At 58.4% G+C, this 15787-nt stretch overlaps 1 protein-coding gene across 2 annotated transcripts in view; it reads right to left on the reverse strand.

Annotated features, from left to right (window-relative positions):
• SCUBE1 (signal peptide, CUB domain and EGF like domain containing 1) overlaps nt 1-15787 on the reverse strand; it is a 99321-nt gene that overhangs the window by 61544 nt on the left and 21990 nt on the right. The window lies entirely within an intron of this gene.

The raw sequence follows: 15787 nt of genomic DNA on the forward strand, positions 1-15787 counted from the left end.
CTGGGAGCTGGCCTGTTCCTCCCCCACTCTGCAGTCCCTGTTAACAGGCCCTGGGTGGCTCATGCGGCCACAACAGGGCTGAGAAATGATCTTGTACTAACAGAGCCTACACATTTAAGAAGGCAGCAGACAGCCCTGGCCGGTTGCTCAATGGTTAGAGCGCTGCCCTGAGCACCACCGGTTCAACTCCCAGTCAAAGGCACACACCTGGGTTGCAGGTTTGATCCCTGGCACCGGCACCGTGCGGGAGGCAACCAATTGATGTATCCCTCTCACTTCAATGTTTCTCTCTCTCTCTCTCATCCCCCTTCTTCTCTCCCTTCCACTCTCTCTAAAAATCAACGGAAAAAATACCCTTGGGCGGGCTGAGTGTGGGCAGCAGGGAGCTTTGTGGAAAAGGGGGTACAGCTTGGCTGAAGCACTGGGAGGACTGCCATGCCTCCCACGGCCAACCTCACCCTTCCAGCCTGTGTGCGGCCACTCCCTTCCCAGGGCATGCCTCTCCTCACAGCCTCGCATAGCTCCGTCACTTGTTCAAAATAGTTTTATTATTTTAAAATTAGAATTTACAAGGAATTTTGAAAAACAGTAAAAACAAAACAAGGATCAACAGTTTGACACTTTAGCTACAACCACAATCACGAGGATCTATGGGCTGGTTCTCCCGGGGTAACGAGCCACTCCGACCTGCCTTCCCACCCCTCCTCTCTGAAAGCTGAGTCGGTGCCTGGTCTGTGCGGGGCCTCGCTCCCGACCACCCTTCCACCTGCTGCCCGTCCAGCTGGCTGGTGGCCTGCCCGACCCTGTGCACTTGTCTCTACTTCCCCCTGGGAGGCACACGGGGCAGCTACAGCCCTGTACACGGGAGGGATCATTTCCTTCAGACGGCTTTTCACTTCTCGTCACTTCCCACTGGATGCCCTCAATCTGATCTCCCCCAGAGTGCGCTTGCCTGTGCAGCTGCCTCATCTGAAACCATCTTTCTTATGCCCACACCTTCCTCCAAAAACATCCATTCACTCAGCCATTCCTTCACTCACCCAACAGGACGCAAGGCCCCACACACAGTGCTGGGATAAGCAGTGAGCACAAGGTCAAGGCCGCCCTGAGGAGCTGCCAGGCGAGAGAGGCAGTGAGACCAACAGAGGTAACTACTGCCTGGGGTCAGAGATCGGCAGGAAAAGAAGAGTGGGCCCTGTGAGAGGGGTCAGAGGCCACACTGGGCATCTGGGCAGCCTTTCTCTAAGCCACATGGGATCAGTGCAGGGAAAGGTGTTTGGATGCAGTATGTGTGTGTGTATATGTAGATGTGTGTGTGTGTGTGCATACATGTGCATGCATGAGTGTGTGTGTGTGTGTGTGTGTGTGGTGAGGCTGGAGCAGCAGGTGGGCCCTAGCAGCTGTTAAAGGAGGGGCGGGAGCCAGCAGGAGCTGCCAGGCTCTCCACATTCTGGGCTGTGCTTCGCTCCCACGTCCCGGCTCCACGACTGTGCCCAGCAGTGAGGAGAGTCTCACAGAGCCCAGGAAGCAGCACACAGACCCAGTGCACCATCACCACCACATACAGTCAGGGCAGCACACAGACCCAGTGCACCATCGCCACCACATACAGTCAGGGCCGCACACAGACCCAGTGCACCATCGCCACCACATACAGTCAGGGCCGCACACAGACCCAGTGCACCATCGCCACCACATACAGTCAGGGCCGCACACAGACCCAGTGCACCATCGCCACCACATACAGTCAGGGCCGCACACAGACCCAGTGCACCATCGCCACCACATACAGTCAGGTGCACACAGACCCAGTGCACCATCGCCACCACACAGTCAGGGCCGCACACAGACCCAGTGCACCATCGCCACCACATACAGTCAGGGCCGCACACAGACCCAGTGCACCATCGCCACCACATACAGTCAGGGCTGCACACAGACCCAGTGCACGATCCCACCACACGGTCAGGGCCGCACACAGACCCAGTGCACCATCGCCACCACATACAGTCAGGGCCGCACACAGACCCAGTGCACCATCGCCACCACATACAGTCAGGGCCGCACACAGACCCAGTGCACCATCGCCACCACATACAGTCAGGGCCGCACACAGACCCAGTGCACCATCGCCACCATATACAGTCAGGGCTGCACACAGACCCAGTGCACCATCGCCACCACATATAGTCAGGGCCGCACACAGACCCAGTGCACCATTGCCACCGCACAGTCAGGGCTGCACACAGACCCAGTGCACCATCGCCACCACATACAGTCAGGGCAGCACACAGACCCAGTGCACCATCGCCACCATATACAGTCAGGGCCGCACACAGACCCAGTGCACCATCGCCACCACATACAGTCAGGGCCGCACACAGACCCAGTGCACCATCGCCACCACATACAGTCAGGGCTGCACACAGACCCAGTGCACAATCCCACCACACGGTCAGGGCTGCACACAGACCCAGTGCACCATCGCCACCACATACAGTCAGGGCCGCACACAGAGCCAGTGCACCATCGCCACCACATACAGTCAGGGCCGCACACAGACCAGTGCACCATCGCCACCATATACAGTCAGGGCTGCACACAGACCCAGTGCACCATCGCCACCACATACAGTCAGGGCCGCACACAGACCCAGTGCACCATCGCCACCACATACAGTCAGGGCCGCACACAGACCCAGTGCACCATCGCCACCATATACAGTCAGGGCCGCACACAGACCCAGTGCACCATCGCCACCACATACAGTCAGGGCCGCACACAGACCCAGTGCACCATTGCCACCGCACAGTCAGGGCTGCACACAGACCCAGTGCACCATCGCCACCACATACAGTCAGGGCAGCACACAGACCCAGTGCACCATCGCCACCACATACAGTCAGGGCTGCACACAGAGCCAGTGCACCATCGCCACCACATACAGTCAGGGCCGCACACAGACCCAGTGCACCATCGCCACCACATACAGTCAGGGCTGCACACAGACCCAGTGCACGATCCCACCACAGGGTCAGGGCTGCACACAGACCCAGTGCACCATCGCCACCACATATAGTCAGGGCCGCACACAGAGCCAGTGCACAATCGCCACCACATACAGTCAGGGCCGCACACAGACCAGTGCACCATCGCCACCATATACAGTCAGGGCTGCACACAGACCCAGTGCACCATCGCCACCACATACAGTCAGGGCCGCACACAGACCCAGTGCACCATCGCCACCACATACAGTCAGGGCCGCACACAGACCCAGTGCACGATCCCACCACACGGTCAGGGCTGCACACAGAGCCAGTGCACCATCGCCACCACATACAGTCAGGGCCGCACACAGACCCAGTGCACCATCGCCACCACATACAGTCAGGGCTGCACACAGACCCAGTGCACGATCCCACCACAGGGTCAGGGCTGCACACAGACCCAGTGCACCATCGCCACCACATATAGTCAGGGCCGCACACAGAGCCAGTGCACCATCGCCACCACATACAGTCAGGGCCGCACACAGACCAGTGCACCATCGCCACCATATACAGTCAGGGCTGCACACAGACCCAGTGCACCATCGCCACCACATACAGTCAGGGCCGCACACAGACCAGTGCACCATCGCCACCACATACAGTCAGGGCCGCACACAGACCCAGTGCACCATCGCCACCACATACAGTCAGGGCCGCACACAGACCCAGTGCACGATCCCACCACACGGTCAGGGCTGCACACAGAGCCAGTGCACCATCGCCACCACATACAGTCAGGGCCGCACACAGACCCAGTGCACCATCGCCACCACATACAGTCAGGGCTGCACACAGACCCAGTGCACGATCCCACCACAGGGTCAGGGCTGCACACAGACCCAGTGCACCATCGCCACCACATATAGTCAGGGCCGCACACAGAGCCAGTGCACCATCGCCACCACATACAGTCAGGGCCGCACACAGACCAGTGCACCATCGCCACCATATACAGTCAGGGCTGCACACAGACCCAGTGCACCATCGCCACCACATACAGTCAGGGCCGCACACAGACCCAGTGCACCATCGCCACCACATACAGTCAGGGCCGCACACAGACCCAGTGCACGATCCCACCACACGGTCAGGGCTGCACACAGACCCAGTGCACCATCGCCACCACATATAGTCAGGGCCGCACACAGACCCAGTGCACCATCACCACCACATACAGTCAGGGCTGCACACAGACCCAGTGCACCATCGCCACCACATACAGTCAGGGCTGCACACAGACCCAGTGCACGATCCCACCACAGGGTCAGGGCTGCACACAGACCCAGTGCACCATCGCCACCACATATAGTCAGGGCCGCACACAGAGCCAGTGCACCATCGCCACCACATACAGTCAGGGCTGCACACAGACCCAGTGCACGATCCCACCACAGGGTCAGGGCTGCACACAGACCCAGTGCACCATCGCCACCACATATAGTCAGGGCCGCACACAGAGCCAGTGCACCATCGCCACCACATACAGTCAGGGCCGCACACAGACCAGTGCACCATCGCCACCATATACAGTCAGGGCTGCACACAGACCCAGTGCACCATCGCCACCACATACAGTCAGGGCCGCACACAGACCCAGTGCACCATCGCCACCACATACAGTCAGGGCCGCACACAGACCCAGTGCACGATCCCACCACACGGTCAGGGCTGCACACAGACCCAGTGCACCATCGCCACCACATATAGTCAGGGCCGCACACAGACCCAGTGCACCATCACCACCACATACAGTCAGGGCTGCACACAGACCCAGTGCACCATCGCCACCACATACAGTCAGGGCCGCACACAGACCCAGTGCACCATCACCACCACATACAGTCAGGGCAGCACACAGACCCAGTGCACCATCGCCACCACATATAGTCAGGGCAGCACACAGACCCAGTGCACCATCGCCACCACATACAGTCAGGGCTGCACACAGACTCCTGGACAGAGTGCAGGCCAGGAAAACGGGGCCTCCTGGGCTGGCGGGCTAGTGAGGGCATTATTTTCTCTTCTATATTGATTTCTCAGCGTTTCCGGGGAGATGGGTAAGTAAACAGACCTGTTCAACTCTGCGCAATTAGTACTGGGCCTGGCTGTGCGATGGGATTGTGCCGGGTGGGGAGCAAGTGACCCTGCCCAGGAGGGAGGGAAGAGGGGCAGAAGGGCAAACCGGAGGCCTGGGGACGGCGGCTCGCCAGGCAGGGGGAGCACAGGGGCCTGCAGTGCCAAGGGACAGGCTTCATATTCAGACGGAGAGAAGGCGAGGCTGGAGGGACGGGAGAGCCCAGACCCCAGGGCCAGCTGCCCGGATGAGGAGCCTCCACCAAGGAGCCTCCACTGGCCTATGGGGCCCTCTCCCACCTTTGAGGTAGCACCTAGGAGGTTGCTAAAGACCCCAGACCAAGGCTACCCACTCCCCAAAAACAAGGCCTGGCAGCTGGGCACAGGCACCTCTGCCTGCCGGCTTCTTTCCAGCTGCATGTGGCTGGGACGAGGTGGGTGGGTGGCAGGGAGGGTGCTGGGCAGGCGATGCACGGGGCTGGCTGATGGCCACGACAAACAGCCGGGGCCAGGCCTGCGGGTGCTGGGAGGGGGGTCACTGCAGCACTTGTCCAGGCGCAGCCAGGCCCAGCCACGTCCGGGGTGACCCCAAACGCCATCCAGGGCGCAGGCTGCTCCAAAATAAGCAGCTTGTTGGCAGAGGGCGTGGCGCCCTGGAGACGCGGACGCCCTGTTTGTCCATCATGCCCCCTTGGCACCGGCTCAGTCCTGGTTGGGGGCATACGCTCTGGTCGTAGGATATTTTTAAGGAGCCTTCACAAGACACTTACTTTTTGTTTATTTCTCCGAGTTCTGACCAAGTCCTTGGCACACGGACTACAAACAAGAAAGACGAAGAAGCGTCTGCTGGCCTGGCCTGCCCTTTGCAGCGGGTGTTTCTCTTTGCTGTTTATGGACAGAGCAGCCCTCTTCCCGGAGCCACCACATCGAGGCCTGTTCTATTCAGAGGCGGGACAGGCACCAGCGGGAGTGACTACACATTTCAGCCCAGTCCCATCAAGGGGAAGGCAGGCTCATCGGGGAGGTGGCCCCTGACTTGAACCCCAAGGAGAGCGGCAGAGAGGGAGGCCTCCAGCGCTCCTGATGCCACGGTGCCCTGTGCTCTCACCCAGACCACCTCCCTGAATCCCCTCTGCCCCCTCCAGGGTCATCTCGGGAGAAAAAGTGAGAGCAGAGAGCCGGCCCAGAGGGGAGCTGGGAGCCAGGCTCATGTGTCAGCCTCCCGAGTCCCCACTCTCCTTCCACAGAGAATAGAGGCTGGAAGGAGCTGGGCGCGGAGACGAAGGGTCCCGAGCCTCAGTGCCACGGGCGCTGTAGTCAGCCGCCGGCTGTAGGACACTTCCCAGCGCTGACGCCCTGCCCAAGATGGCTTGAGCTCTCACCTGTCAGGTTGTGCTCCTCTGAATGGTCAGAATCGAACATTCTGCCCCCTTCCTGGCCACCTGGCCATCCCTCTATCACACAGATGAGCCTGTGCTGGGCCCGGGGACAGAGAGCTAAGTCACTTCGGAGCTCCGCCCCCCAGGACATCCCCAGTAAGTAGAGGAGACCCACCCCCAGATGGCCAGTGACAAGCGGGGGAGCTCAGGGCTGAGTCAGACGGAAGCTCAGGGGCTGTGGGTGCCCAGGGGAAGGGTGTGCGCCCAGGGAGGCTTCCGAAGGGGCTGAGCCTGAGCAGAGTCCCGAGGGACCAGCAGGGTCAGCCAAAGTGCTGACGAAGAGCAGGGGAAGGGCAATTCAGGCAGAAGGAAGAGCAGGTGCGGACACTCCGGCGCGGGGAGGGTGGCACGTCCAGGGAAATGAAAGAGGCTCAATGTGTAGGAGACGCCAGTTCTGAGAGGAGGAGGGAGGCAGACAGGGCCTGCACCTGGCAGGGACTCGGGGGAACGTGACCAAGAGCTCGGGCACTGGCGCTGAGGGCACGCCCTGCTGCCAAGTCATCGACCCACAAGATGCTAGAGGGGAAGGGGATTCCAACAGCGCTGTTGGCACCCTGGGACCTCGCAGGGGTGGGGCCGGCACCACAGAGAGCCGGGCTCTCATCCCTGCCAGTCCTGCCTCCCATTTCAGCCCGAGCCAGAGCAGCACGACCTTCCAGGACTTTCCTTGAAATAAAGACCCTGCTACTGCAAACAAAACCCACGGGATCAGAAAACCATTGGTTGAACCCCATCCTTTACCTCACATATGACAGGGAAACTGAGGCACAGAGAGGCGGGGAATTTCCCAAGGTCCCCAGCAAGTCTAAACCCTTGGCCCACTGCCCTTCACCAGGCACCCACCTGGCACCCACCTGGCCCTGCTGCCAGCAGCTCCCTGCCGCCCCGCTTGCCTCGGCCTGAGACACACCTGAGCCCCCTCCCTCCAACTCCCTCCACCTCCCTCCACCCTGCTCCATCAGCTCCCTGGTTCTGCAGTGACTGGAGAGAAGGAAGCATGTTTATAAAGATGGACAAGCACCCAGTGTTTCTCTTTCTCAGGCCAAAGAATTTCCGCCTGATTACAGCTGCTGGAAGCTGGAGGAGTGGGCCCGAGTCCCACTTGTCCTGCAGATCAAGTGTGTTTAGATCACCTGAGGGGGTGCCAAGACCGGGGGGTGGGGGGGTGGGGAGGGCGTAAATAAAGAGAACAGGGAGAAACCTCTAGGGTTTACCTTAAAAGTATTGGTGTTTACGGAGCACCTACATGGCTGTCCGAAGCTGTTTAGTTTTACATTACAACGGTCGGCATTTTTCCCCCCAGCAAGAAAGGTATGTGAGCTGTTGAAGTATAAAGACAAATAAATGGAGGTTCAGGGAGCAGCACATTGCCTCCAGCTGTCCTCCCAGATGGGAGGGCGCCTTCAAAGGGCCGGGCGGGGAGGCCCTTTCATCCTGCCAGCCGGGCCGCACAGGGAGGGCTGCGACTGCTGCGCCAGGGGATGTGTGAGCGTCCGCAGTGACTGCCTCCCACATGTGCAGCTGGGCTCCTGGGCCGGGCAGAGTCCCCCACATCCTCCCCTCTCTTCTCTCTCGCTCAGCAGCCTCTGGGTTACCTGCTCATCCACCTCCATCCACCTCTGATCCTAGCAGAGAGGGATCACACCCATTTTGCAGAGAACAAAACCGAGGAAGAGGTGATGTGTCCAAGGTCACAAAATGGGTGTGTGGCTGAGCTGGGACTGGAAGCCCTGATGCCAGGTGACCCCCATGTCGAAGAACGAGCACAAAAACCAATGCAAGAGAATGGGGAGCTTTCTGACCCGGGAGGGGGAGCTGTGACTTGTGCCAGGAGCTCCGTGTGGAAGCCGAGTCCCCAGCAGAGGGGCTTCACACACAGCCAGGGCCCAGGCTCCTGCCTGCGTCTCTGCCAGCTCAGAAAATGCACCCGTTTTCTTTGAAAAGCATCCTGACTTTGCAGACTAGGAATGAGTGATAATGAGCTACGTATCATCTCTTGAGACCTTGTTGCCTGCCGGGCACTACAGTCTGAGCTCTCGGAGCTTCTCTCACTGGTCTCCGCCTCAGCCCTGTCAAGTAAGCACGACTCTTAGCCCCACCCGACAGACTGGCATCCTGAGACCAGGCCACACCGCCAGTGATGGATCCAGGATTGGAAGCTGGACAGGCTGCCTCTGCTTCTTCAGGACTGGGAATGTCATCCATCTCCTAACCGTGGGCAGGTGCTCACGCGCTTCCTTACTAATGAAGGAATGCTAGGATCTTTGGCTTCAATGCCATCTAGGAGCTCCGGAGGAGATGAGGCCTGAGGAATCATTTGGGCTGGCCCTGCCAAGCATTAGGGGTGAGTTAATTAATGTTTGACTAAATATAGCAGGCGCATTTTTAAGCTGATAATTTTGTATAAGCCCTTGAATGATGTTATAAATATCCACATGCTTTGGCAGAGAAAAGGTCCCCCCCCCCCCCCGCCCACATTCCAACCGGCCCTCCCACCCCCCACCCCCCAGCTGACTGCTCCCAGACTTCTGAACTGGACACCATTCCCATCTGGGTGGCTGTTGATCATCTCAAACTGAACTCGGCCAAACAGACTCGAGTCTGCCCTCTTCTTCACTCCAGAATCTCTCCTGGCCCGGAGTCCTGTCTCAGCCACAGCAGCCGGCCACGCAGAAACTCCAGGCAGAAAGCTAGCCGTCGTCCTGATCCTCTTTCTCCCTCACCTCCCACACATCCAGTCTGTAAACAGTGTGTTAGCTCTGTTTTCAAAATACATTCTCAATTCACCACTTCTCACCTCCACCACTGTCAGCCTGGACTGAGCCGCCATCTCTGACCACTACAGTGGTCTCTCTCTCTCTCATTCCCTGTAACACCTTCTCTACTGAACAGTCAAAACAAATCCCTTTTAATTAAAATGTCAACAAGACTGTGTCAGTCCCTGTTTTAAATGTCCTGTGGCCTCCCAGCACCCTTCTAGGCACACAGGACCTGCAGGACCCAGCACTGCCCCACTTCACCCCCGCCACATCTCCAGTCCCTGTCCCTAACCCCTGACCCTCCAGGTATGCTGACCTGCTTCCAAACTCGCTTCGCTTGCCCCGCCTTGGGGACTCTGCACCTGTCCTCCCCCTTTCTGTTTGGAGGGAAGGACCGTCCCTAGACTTTAAATGGTGGCTTCTCCCTCCTCACTGAGGTCCCCACACACGGGCCCTCCCTGGGGACGTGGCGGGCCTCCACAGCCACCCTGACTGTGCAGTGCAGTGGAGGTGACCTCTGAGGCTGGGCTGCAAGACTTCTGGGCCTGGCCTCAGCTCTCCTGGGCCCAGCGGCCATGCTGCGAGGAAGCCCACACCGGCCCATGCGGAAAGGCCACAGGAGAGGCTGCCTCAGTGCTCGGCTCACAGCCAACATCAGCCGCCGGACATCAGCAGAGAAGCCTCCAGATGCTTCCAGCCTCCACGTGCTCTCAGCGGAGGCCCAGACCCGTGGGGCACTGACAAGGCCGCCCTGCTGAGCCCCCGCATCCACCAGAATAAAATGGTGTTGTGTGGCCCCAAGGGCGGGGGGTTATGCAGGAACAGTCTTAGGGTTCCGCCCTGTCCAGCCCCCCTCTCCTACCACTCTCTACCACCGTATTCTGTTTTCTTATTTCCACTGGAGCTGACCACCGAACTTGAACTGACTTTACTGTCTCCCCCGCCCCCACCACGGAAGCCCCTAGGTGTGGGAGGGGCTGCCTCGGTTCACCACGCGCTGCGTCCCCTGGAACTGCGTGGGGCACACGGCAGGTGCTCAGAGCAGCTGGACCCGGGCGGGCTCTGGTGTCACGCTCACACAGCCGCTCTGCCTGCCATTGGAGCCATGAGCATTTGTCTTCCTCACAATCCGGGAGTCCTGTGACAGACAACCCTCCAATGCACCTTCCTCTCTGCCGTGTGCCCAGCATGGAGGTTTGCTGAGCTGGAGGGCCCAGGTCACAAGTACTTTTACAAGTTCATTTATTCATCTCATTCTTCTCTGGGTGAGGGGAGCCCCTCTTGCCCTTTAGCGTGCCTCCCGCCAACCTGGCTTGCAGATACTGGGATTTCTGGATGCCCTCAGCGACTCCCAAACCCTAAGGGGATGCAACAGCTAACACCCCCCACCCCCCGGGGTGGTCCCTCCCTGAACCTGGCCAGCCTCCCAGAGCTGGTGCTGTTCCGGGCGCCATGGGGCAGGGGGTGGGCAGTGGCTTACGGCCTTCAACTGGCAAATGCACAGACGCGGGCTCTGGTCCCAGCCCCACCACTCCGGCTGTGTGGACCACCCTCCCGGAGCTCTGCTCTCCTCAGCGGTCAGGCGGGTTCATGGCTCTGCCTGTGGATGCCGGGAGGACACAGCAGAGATCCACCAGGGGTCCTCGCCTCGCCTAGGTGCCACGGTCTAGACAGGGCCAGCACAGCGTAGGCGCTCAACAAACCGGTGCACGAGAACGTAGATCTGTTAACGAAACAAGTTTTGTGCTGGACCTGACTTCTCTTCACAGGGAAAACAGTGCTGAGAAGCAAGTCCAAAATTCAAACTGTGAGCAGCCCGAGAAACGTGCCTTTCAGTAAGTCAGGGTAAAGCCTGGGGCCGACGGAAACATCTGGCGGAGTGAGCTAATGGCTGCAGAGAAAAGGAGCCTTGCTCTGTGGGGCGGGAAGAAGTGATCCGCTGCTGGTTTTAATTTAGGATGAAAAAAAAGCTGAGTCTATTAGCTAAATATTGCTCTTATGTCTTATGTCCAGTTGCATGAAGTTTGGAATAATATTTTTCAAGCAGAACTACTGCTATTTCAGTAATTACGATGCTAAAAGCAGCCGTTTGGGGTGGAGCAAGGATCTCATCGCGGTCTGAGTCCCTCTGGTGTCATTTTCTGTTATATTTGAGAAATTCCTCAATAAAGATGTCAAACAGAGAGAGGGTTTTGTTCCCCAGAGGACAGACTTGGCCACCCTCCAGGACACAGTCCCAGGCAAGCCATCTCCACAAGAAAATAACCTCTTTTGCTCAAAAGAAAAGAAAAGGTTCAACTGTGAAAACTCTGGCAAGAAAATAACCCTTAAGCCGTCAGCCTCATTTCTCCTAATTAACTCGGAATGCTTCTCAACCTCCGACCGGAGTTCATCCCAGCCTCGTCCCTCAGGAATCCGCGCTGGTTGAGAGGAATGTTACACCCAGACGAGACTCCTGACCCAGACTTCTGGGGACAGAACAGGAGATGCAAAGCCGCCCACTGTCCCTGATGGGTGAGGGGCTGTGGGTGGGGCCCAGGGAACGGACCGGAGGCGGTTAGGCCTGCACAAGGCGGTCAGAACCTCCTAGCACTCGGCCTCTCGCAGCTCCCAGCACCCACGGGGGCAGGCTTTCTGCTGGGAGCAGTTACTCCCGAGGCCAAGCAGGCAGGCACACAACCACAGCTGACTGGGGGTGAGCAACAAGAAGTGGTGGGGACGGTAGCAAACAGGAGAGGCCACCCCCACCCAAAGGGGACGCAGCTCCTCCCCCCGCCTCGGCCCCAGGCTCTGGGGGATCCCCCTCTGCCCGTCCTGTGGCTGCAGCCCTCCCCATGGAGTCAGAAGTCCACAGCGGGTCATGTGCACCTGGAACCCCTATCTGCCCTTCTAGACATTCTGGGTTCTAGAGACTCCACAATTCCCTGCCCGAATGGCCCACGCCTGTCCGTTCTCAGAGGGACAGATGGCACTTAGGACCAAGCAGTAGCAAAAGGGAAAGGAGGGTTGGGGCCAAGAGCCAGAGCTTGAACATCAGACGGTGTGTCCCAGGCCCCCGTGGGTGGGAGAAAGCCAGGGGCGAGAAGGGGTGGGAGCAGGGTGGGTCACACCTCCACTTTCTGGCACAAACTCCAAGGAGACCAAGAATTCTAAATTCCAGTCTAACCTCTCCAGGCAAGAGGTAGGAATACTTGTCAAGGTTGAACAGGCTGAACATATTCTAGTTCTGAAGCCTCGTAATGACTTTTACATATTTAGCCACATGGGATACGAGCCTCCATTGTATTCGTGCCAAAGCCCCGTAAGCGCCAGGGGCTGGGGCCTGGCCAAGCAGGAAGAACGCTGGAAATACGGAGTTTTATGTTATATGCCTTGGTGTTTTCAATGTCGGCAAATCATTCAATGATGATGACGATGATAAATGCTGTGGGGATAGAGCCAGGGTGCAGGCGGCTGCGGACTTGGCCGCCAGCCTGCACCTTCGGCACCAACAGGACACCACCCGGCACCTGGGCAGGGCCTCCCAGCTGCACACAGCTCGCCACAGCCACCTCCACAGGTAGCTCACAGTGACCTGACACAGGGACGACCGACCCACTTCAGTCAGGGGAACCGAAGCCCGGAGGGTGTGAGTAACTGGTCCTAAACCATCAGCTCGAGCGGGGGTGCGGAATGCAAGGCCACACCCTCACGCTGCCAGCCCACTCCGCACAGGCCCTTGTGTCTGCCGCTCTTCATCGAGCCTCGTGACCCCGACACTGACCCCCGCACTTCACTCCGACAGCATTTCCCGGATGAGGGAGCGGAGGCTCCGAGAGGTCCTGTGGCCAGTGCGGTTCGGGTTTGTTGGTACCAAGATCTGACTTCTCTAGAGCGGAGTTGTGTCTTGAGAAGGAAAAAGCCCACAGAGTCCACCGGGAAGGGCCTGCCCTCGGCTGAAAGCAGAGAAGAGAGAGAACCTTTCTGGGCCGCCCTGTGTGCGAGTGAGAGCCGCACGCAGTCCAGTCTGTGCTTGGAGGTGGGTGGGGACCACCCGGTCCTTTAAATTAATCCGTCTCAACAGGAGCCACCGTGAAGATAATGTTGTTGAAACAGAGGCCCGCACAGCCTCCATCGCTAGGCTGGAGGCGCTGGTGGACCTGCCTCAGCCAAGAACAAAGGTGCAGCCACGAGATCTGCAGAGGGAAGAGCGCTGTGGCCAGAGGGCCGGGGGCTCAGACACGGTCCGGGTGTGGACGGCGGGCTTGAGCCCCACCAGGTCTGGGAGGCAGGAGATAGCCCGCCTCATTCATCTCCCCGAGTGCCCAGTGCACGCTGCTGGGTGCTCCACCCACGATCACGTTCAATCCGCACAGGACCCTGACATCAGGGACTCCAAATCCCACTTCACGGGGGGGAAACTGAGGCACAGGGGAAAGTGACTGGCCAAAGGTCACACAGCTGAGAGCCCGCAGGGCCGGACTAGAGCCCAGAACTGGCAGCCCCCGAGATCCGTCCTCCTGACCAGGGGGTGATCCCGCCCGCTGTGCACAGCCCTGCCAGCTCTGCCTTTGCAGACTAATCAACTATGGAAACGTGCTCTTTCCGTCGCCCCCAAAAGGGGGCAGACTGGTAAGCTAAGGTCTTACGCTTTGGGGGGGACTCAATAGATAACACTTGGACGGTAATTAACTCGGCATCTGGCACAATAAATGCTGTACAGCCCGTTCTTTACAATCTAATCAAAGGCTCTGCGCACTTCCGCAGCCCCACCTCCCAGGCTCCTGCCACCCACCCTGAGCCTGGCCTCAGAGCCACCCACCGCTTGCTACATGGGCTGTGCCCTCGGCCCAGCAAGCTGTTCCCCAGCCTCTGGAGATCCTGCTCAAGGCAGCCTTCTCCGTAAAGCTCCCCCCTCCCCCCCCCCCAAGGAGTCAGCCCTCCTTCCACCCCCACCCTCGCAGGGTAGCTCTTGCCAGGCCACTCTGGGCTTCAGCAGCCTGCCGTCCAGACGTCCGTTTCAGAGCTCATTGTGGGTGTAATTACATGTTCACAGATCTGTTTCCCATAACAAGCCCATCCGAGATCCAACAGGCATTAAACAAAAACAGGCAGGGAACCCAAGGTGAATACACCACGAAGAGGAGAGGCCCAGAGCACGTGGGACGTCACGCCCCGTGCCACCCACCAGCCACCAGCTGGCACGGGGCCGGGGCGCCGAGTGCTTCAGGAAGCGCTGCAGCGAAAGCCATAAAGAATCCAAAGGATCCTCTCACCCAGCAGTTCCACTTCCGGGAAGAACTGCTAAGGCAACAATTAGGAAAACGAGGGGGGAGGTTTATGCCCAGAATCACTGCACGATTCTCATGGTTAAAAACAAACAAGGTAAGCAAACAACCTAAATGCCCACCCACCAAAGGGTGGCTGATCACCTAGAGCAGCAGTTGCCACTGGTGGTCCGTGAGGTCCGAAAGGGTGGCCGCTGACCTAGAGTGATACTCATGCCTGCCTGTTGACTATTGCACCTACTAAGCGCCGGCCACTTCACCCTCACACCTGGTGAAGCAGGCAGCATGACTGCGCCTGTTTACAGCGGGGAAGCCCGAGGCTCAGAGGCCAGGATGACAGTAACAGCCACTGAGTGTGGAGAGCCTGTGTCGGGCACACACGCTTCTCAACTGCCTGACGTGATCTCAGTTACTGAGGCTCTTCACAGCCCCCCTTCGCCAAGGAGGGACTGAGGCCCAGGGACATCAATAACTATTCACAAAAATAAAAGTTTTAGGATTGTTCAAAAAAAAACCCCAAAACTATTCACAGCCACACTCCTGCCACATCCATGGTTTTAACCCTGGGCTCCAGCCCTCCCGCCCAGGGTCACTCAGCAGCCAGTAGCAGACCGGTGCTTAGGGGACCGTGTGATCTACAAGCAAAGGAACACCTGAGGCTACTAGAAGCTGGGAGAGAAGCCCAGGACAGATTCTCCCTCGAAGCCCTGGGAGGAACCAACGCTGCTGACACCTTCTCTTCAGACCTCTGGCCTCCAGACTGGGAGAGAAGGAACTTCTGCTGTTTAAGCCCCTCAGTGTGTTACTTTGTTACAGCAGCCTCCGGTGGCTTATCAGACTATGAGGCAACTGGAAAAATGGCAATAACAGGAGGCCAGGTAAACATACCTGAGCGAGGCTCACATGATGTTCAAGGGAAAGTCAAGGGACAAAACCATGCTGACCACTGATTACTACGGTAAAATCACACCTGGGAGCAGGGAGGAGCCTGAGAGGAAATACACCAGTTACCAGCGTAACTAAGACGCTTCCTAATTTTTTGTCCCTGTTCTACATGCTTCCAATTTTATCCAGCAAGCTGGCATCACTCTGATACATTTTATACAACTGGCTCGCAATATACAACTGAACCATGAGACTCTGCAGGGATAGCAGAATCCTTGCTATGGGGTGAATTGCACACCCCGTCCGCGCCC

The sequence above is a fragment of the Myotis yumanensis genome, unplaced genomic scaffold, assembly GCF_028538775.1.
Source record: "Myotis yumanensis isolate MYYU_CA2020_CCGP unplaced genomic scaffold, mMyoYum1.0.hap1 SCAF_3, whole genome shotgun sequence".
Lineage (NCBI taxonomy): Eukaryota > Metazoa > Chordata > Mammalia > Chiroptera > Vespertilionidae > Myotis > Myotis yumanensis.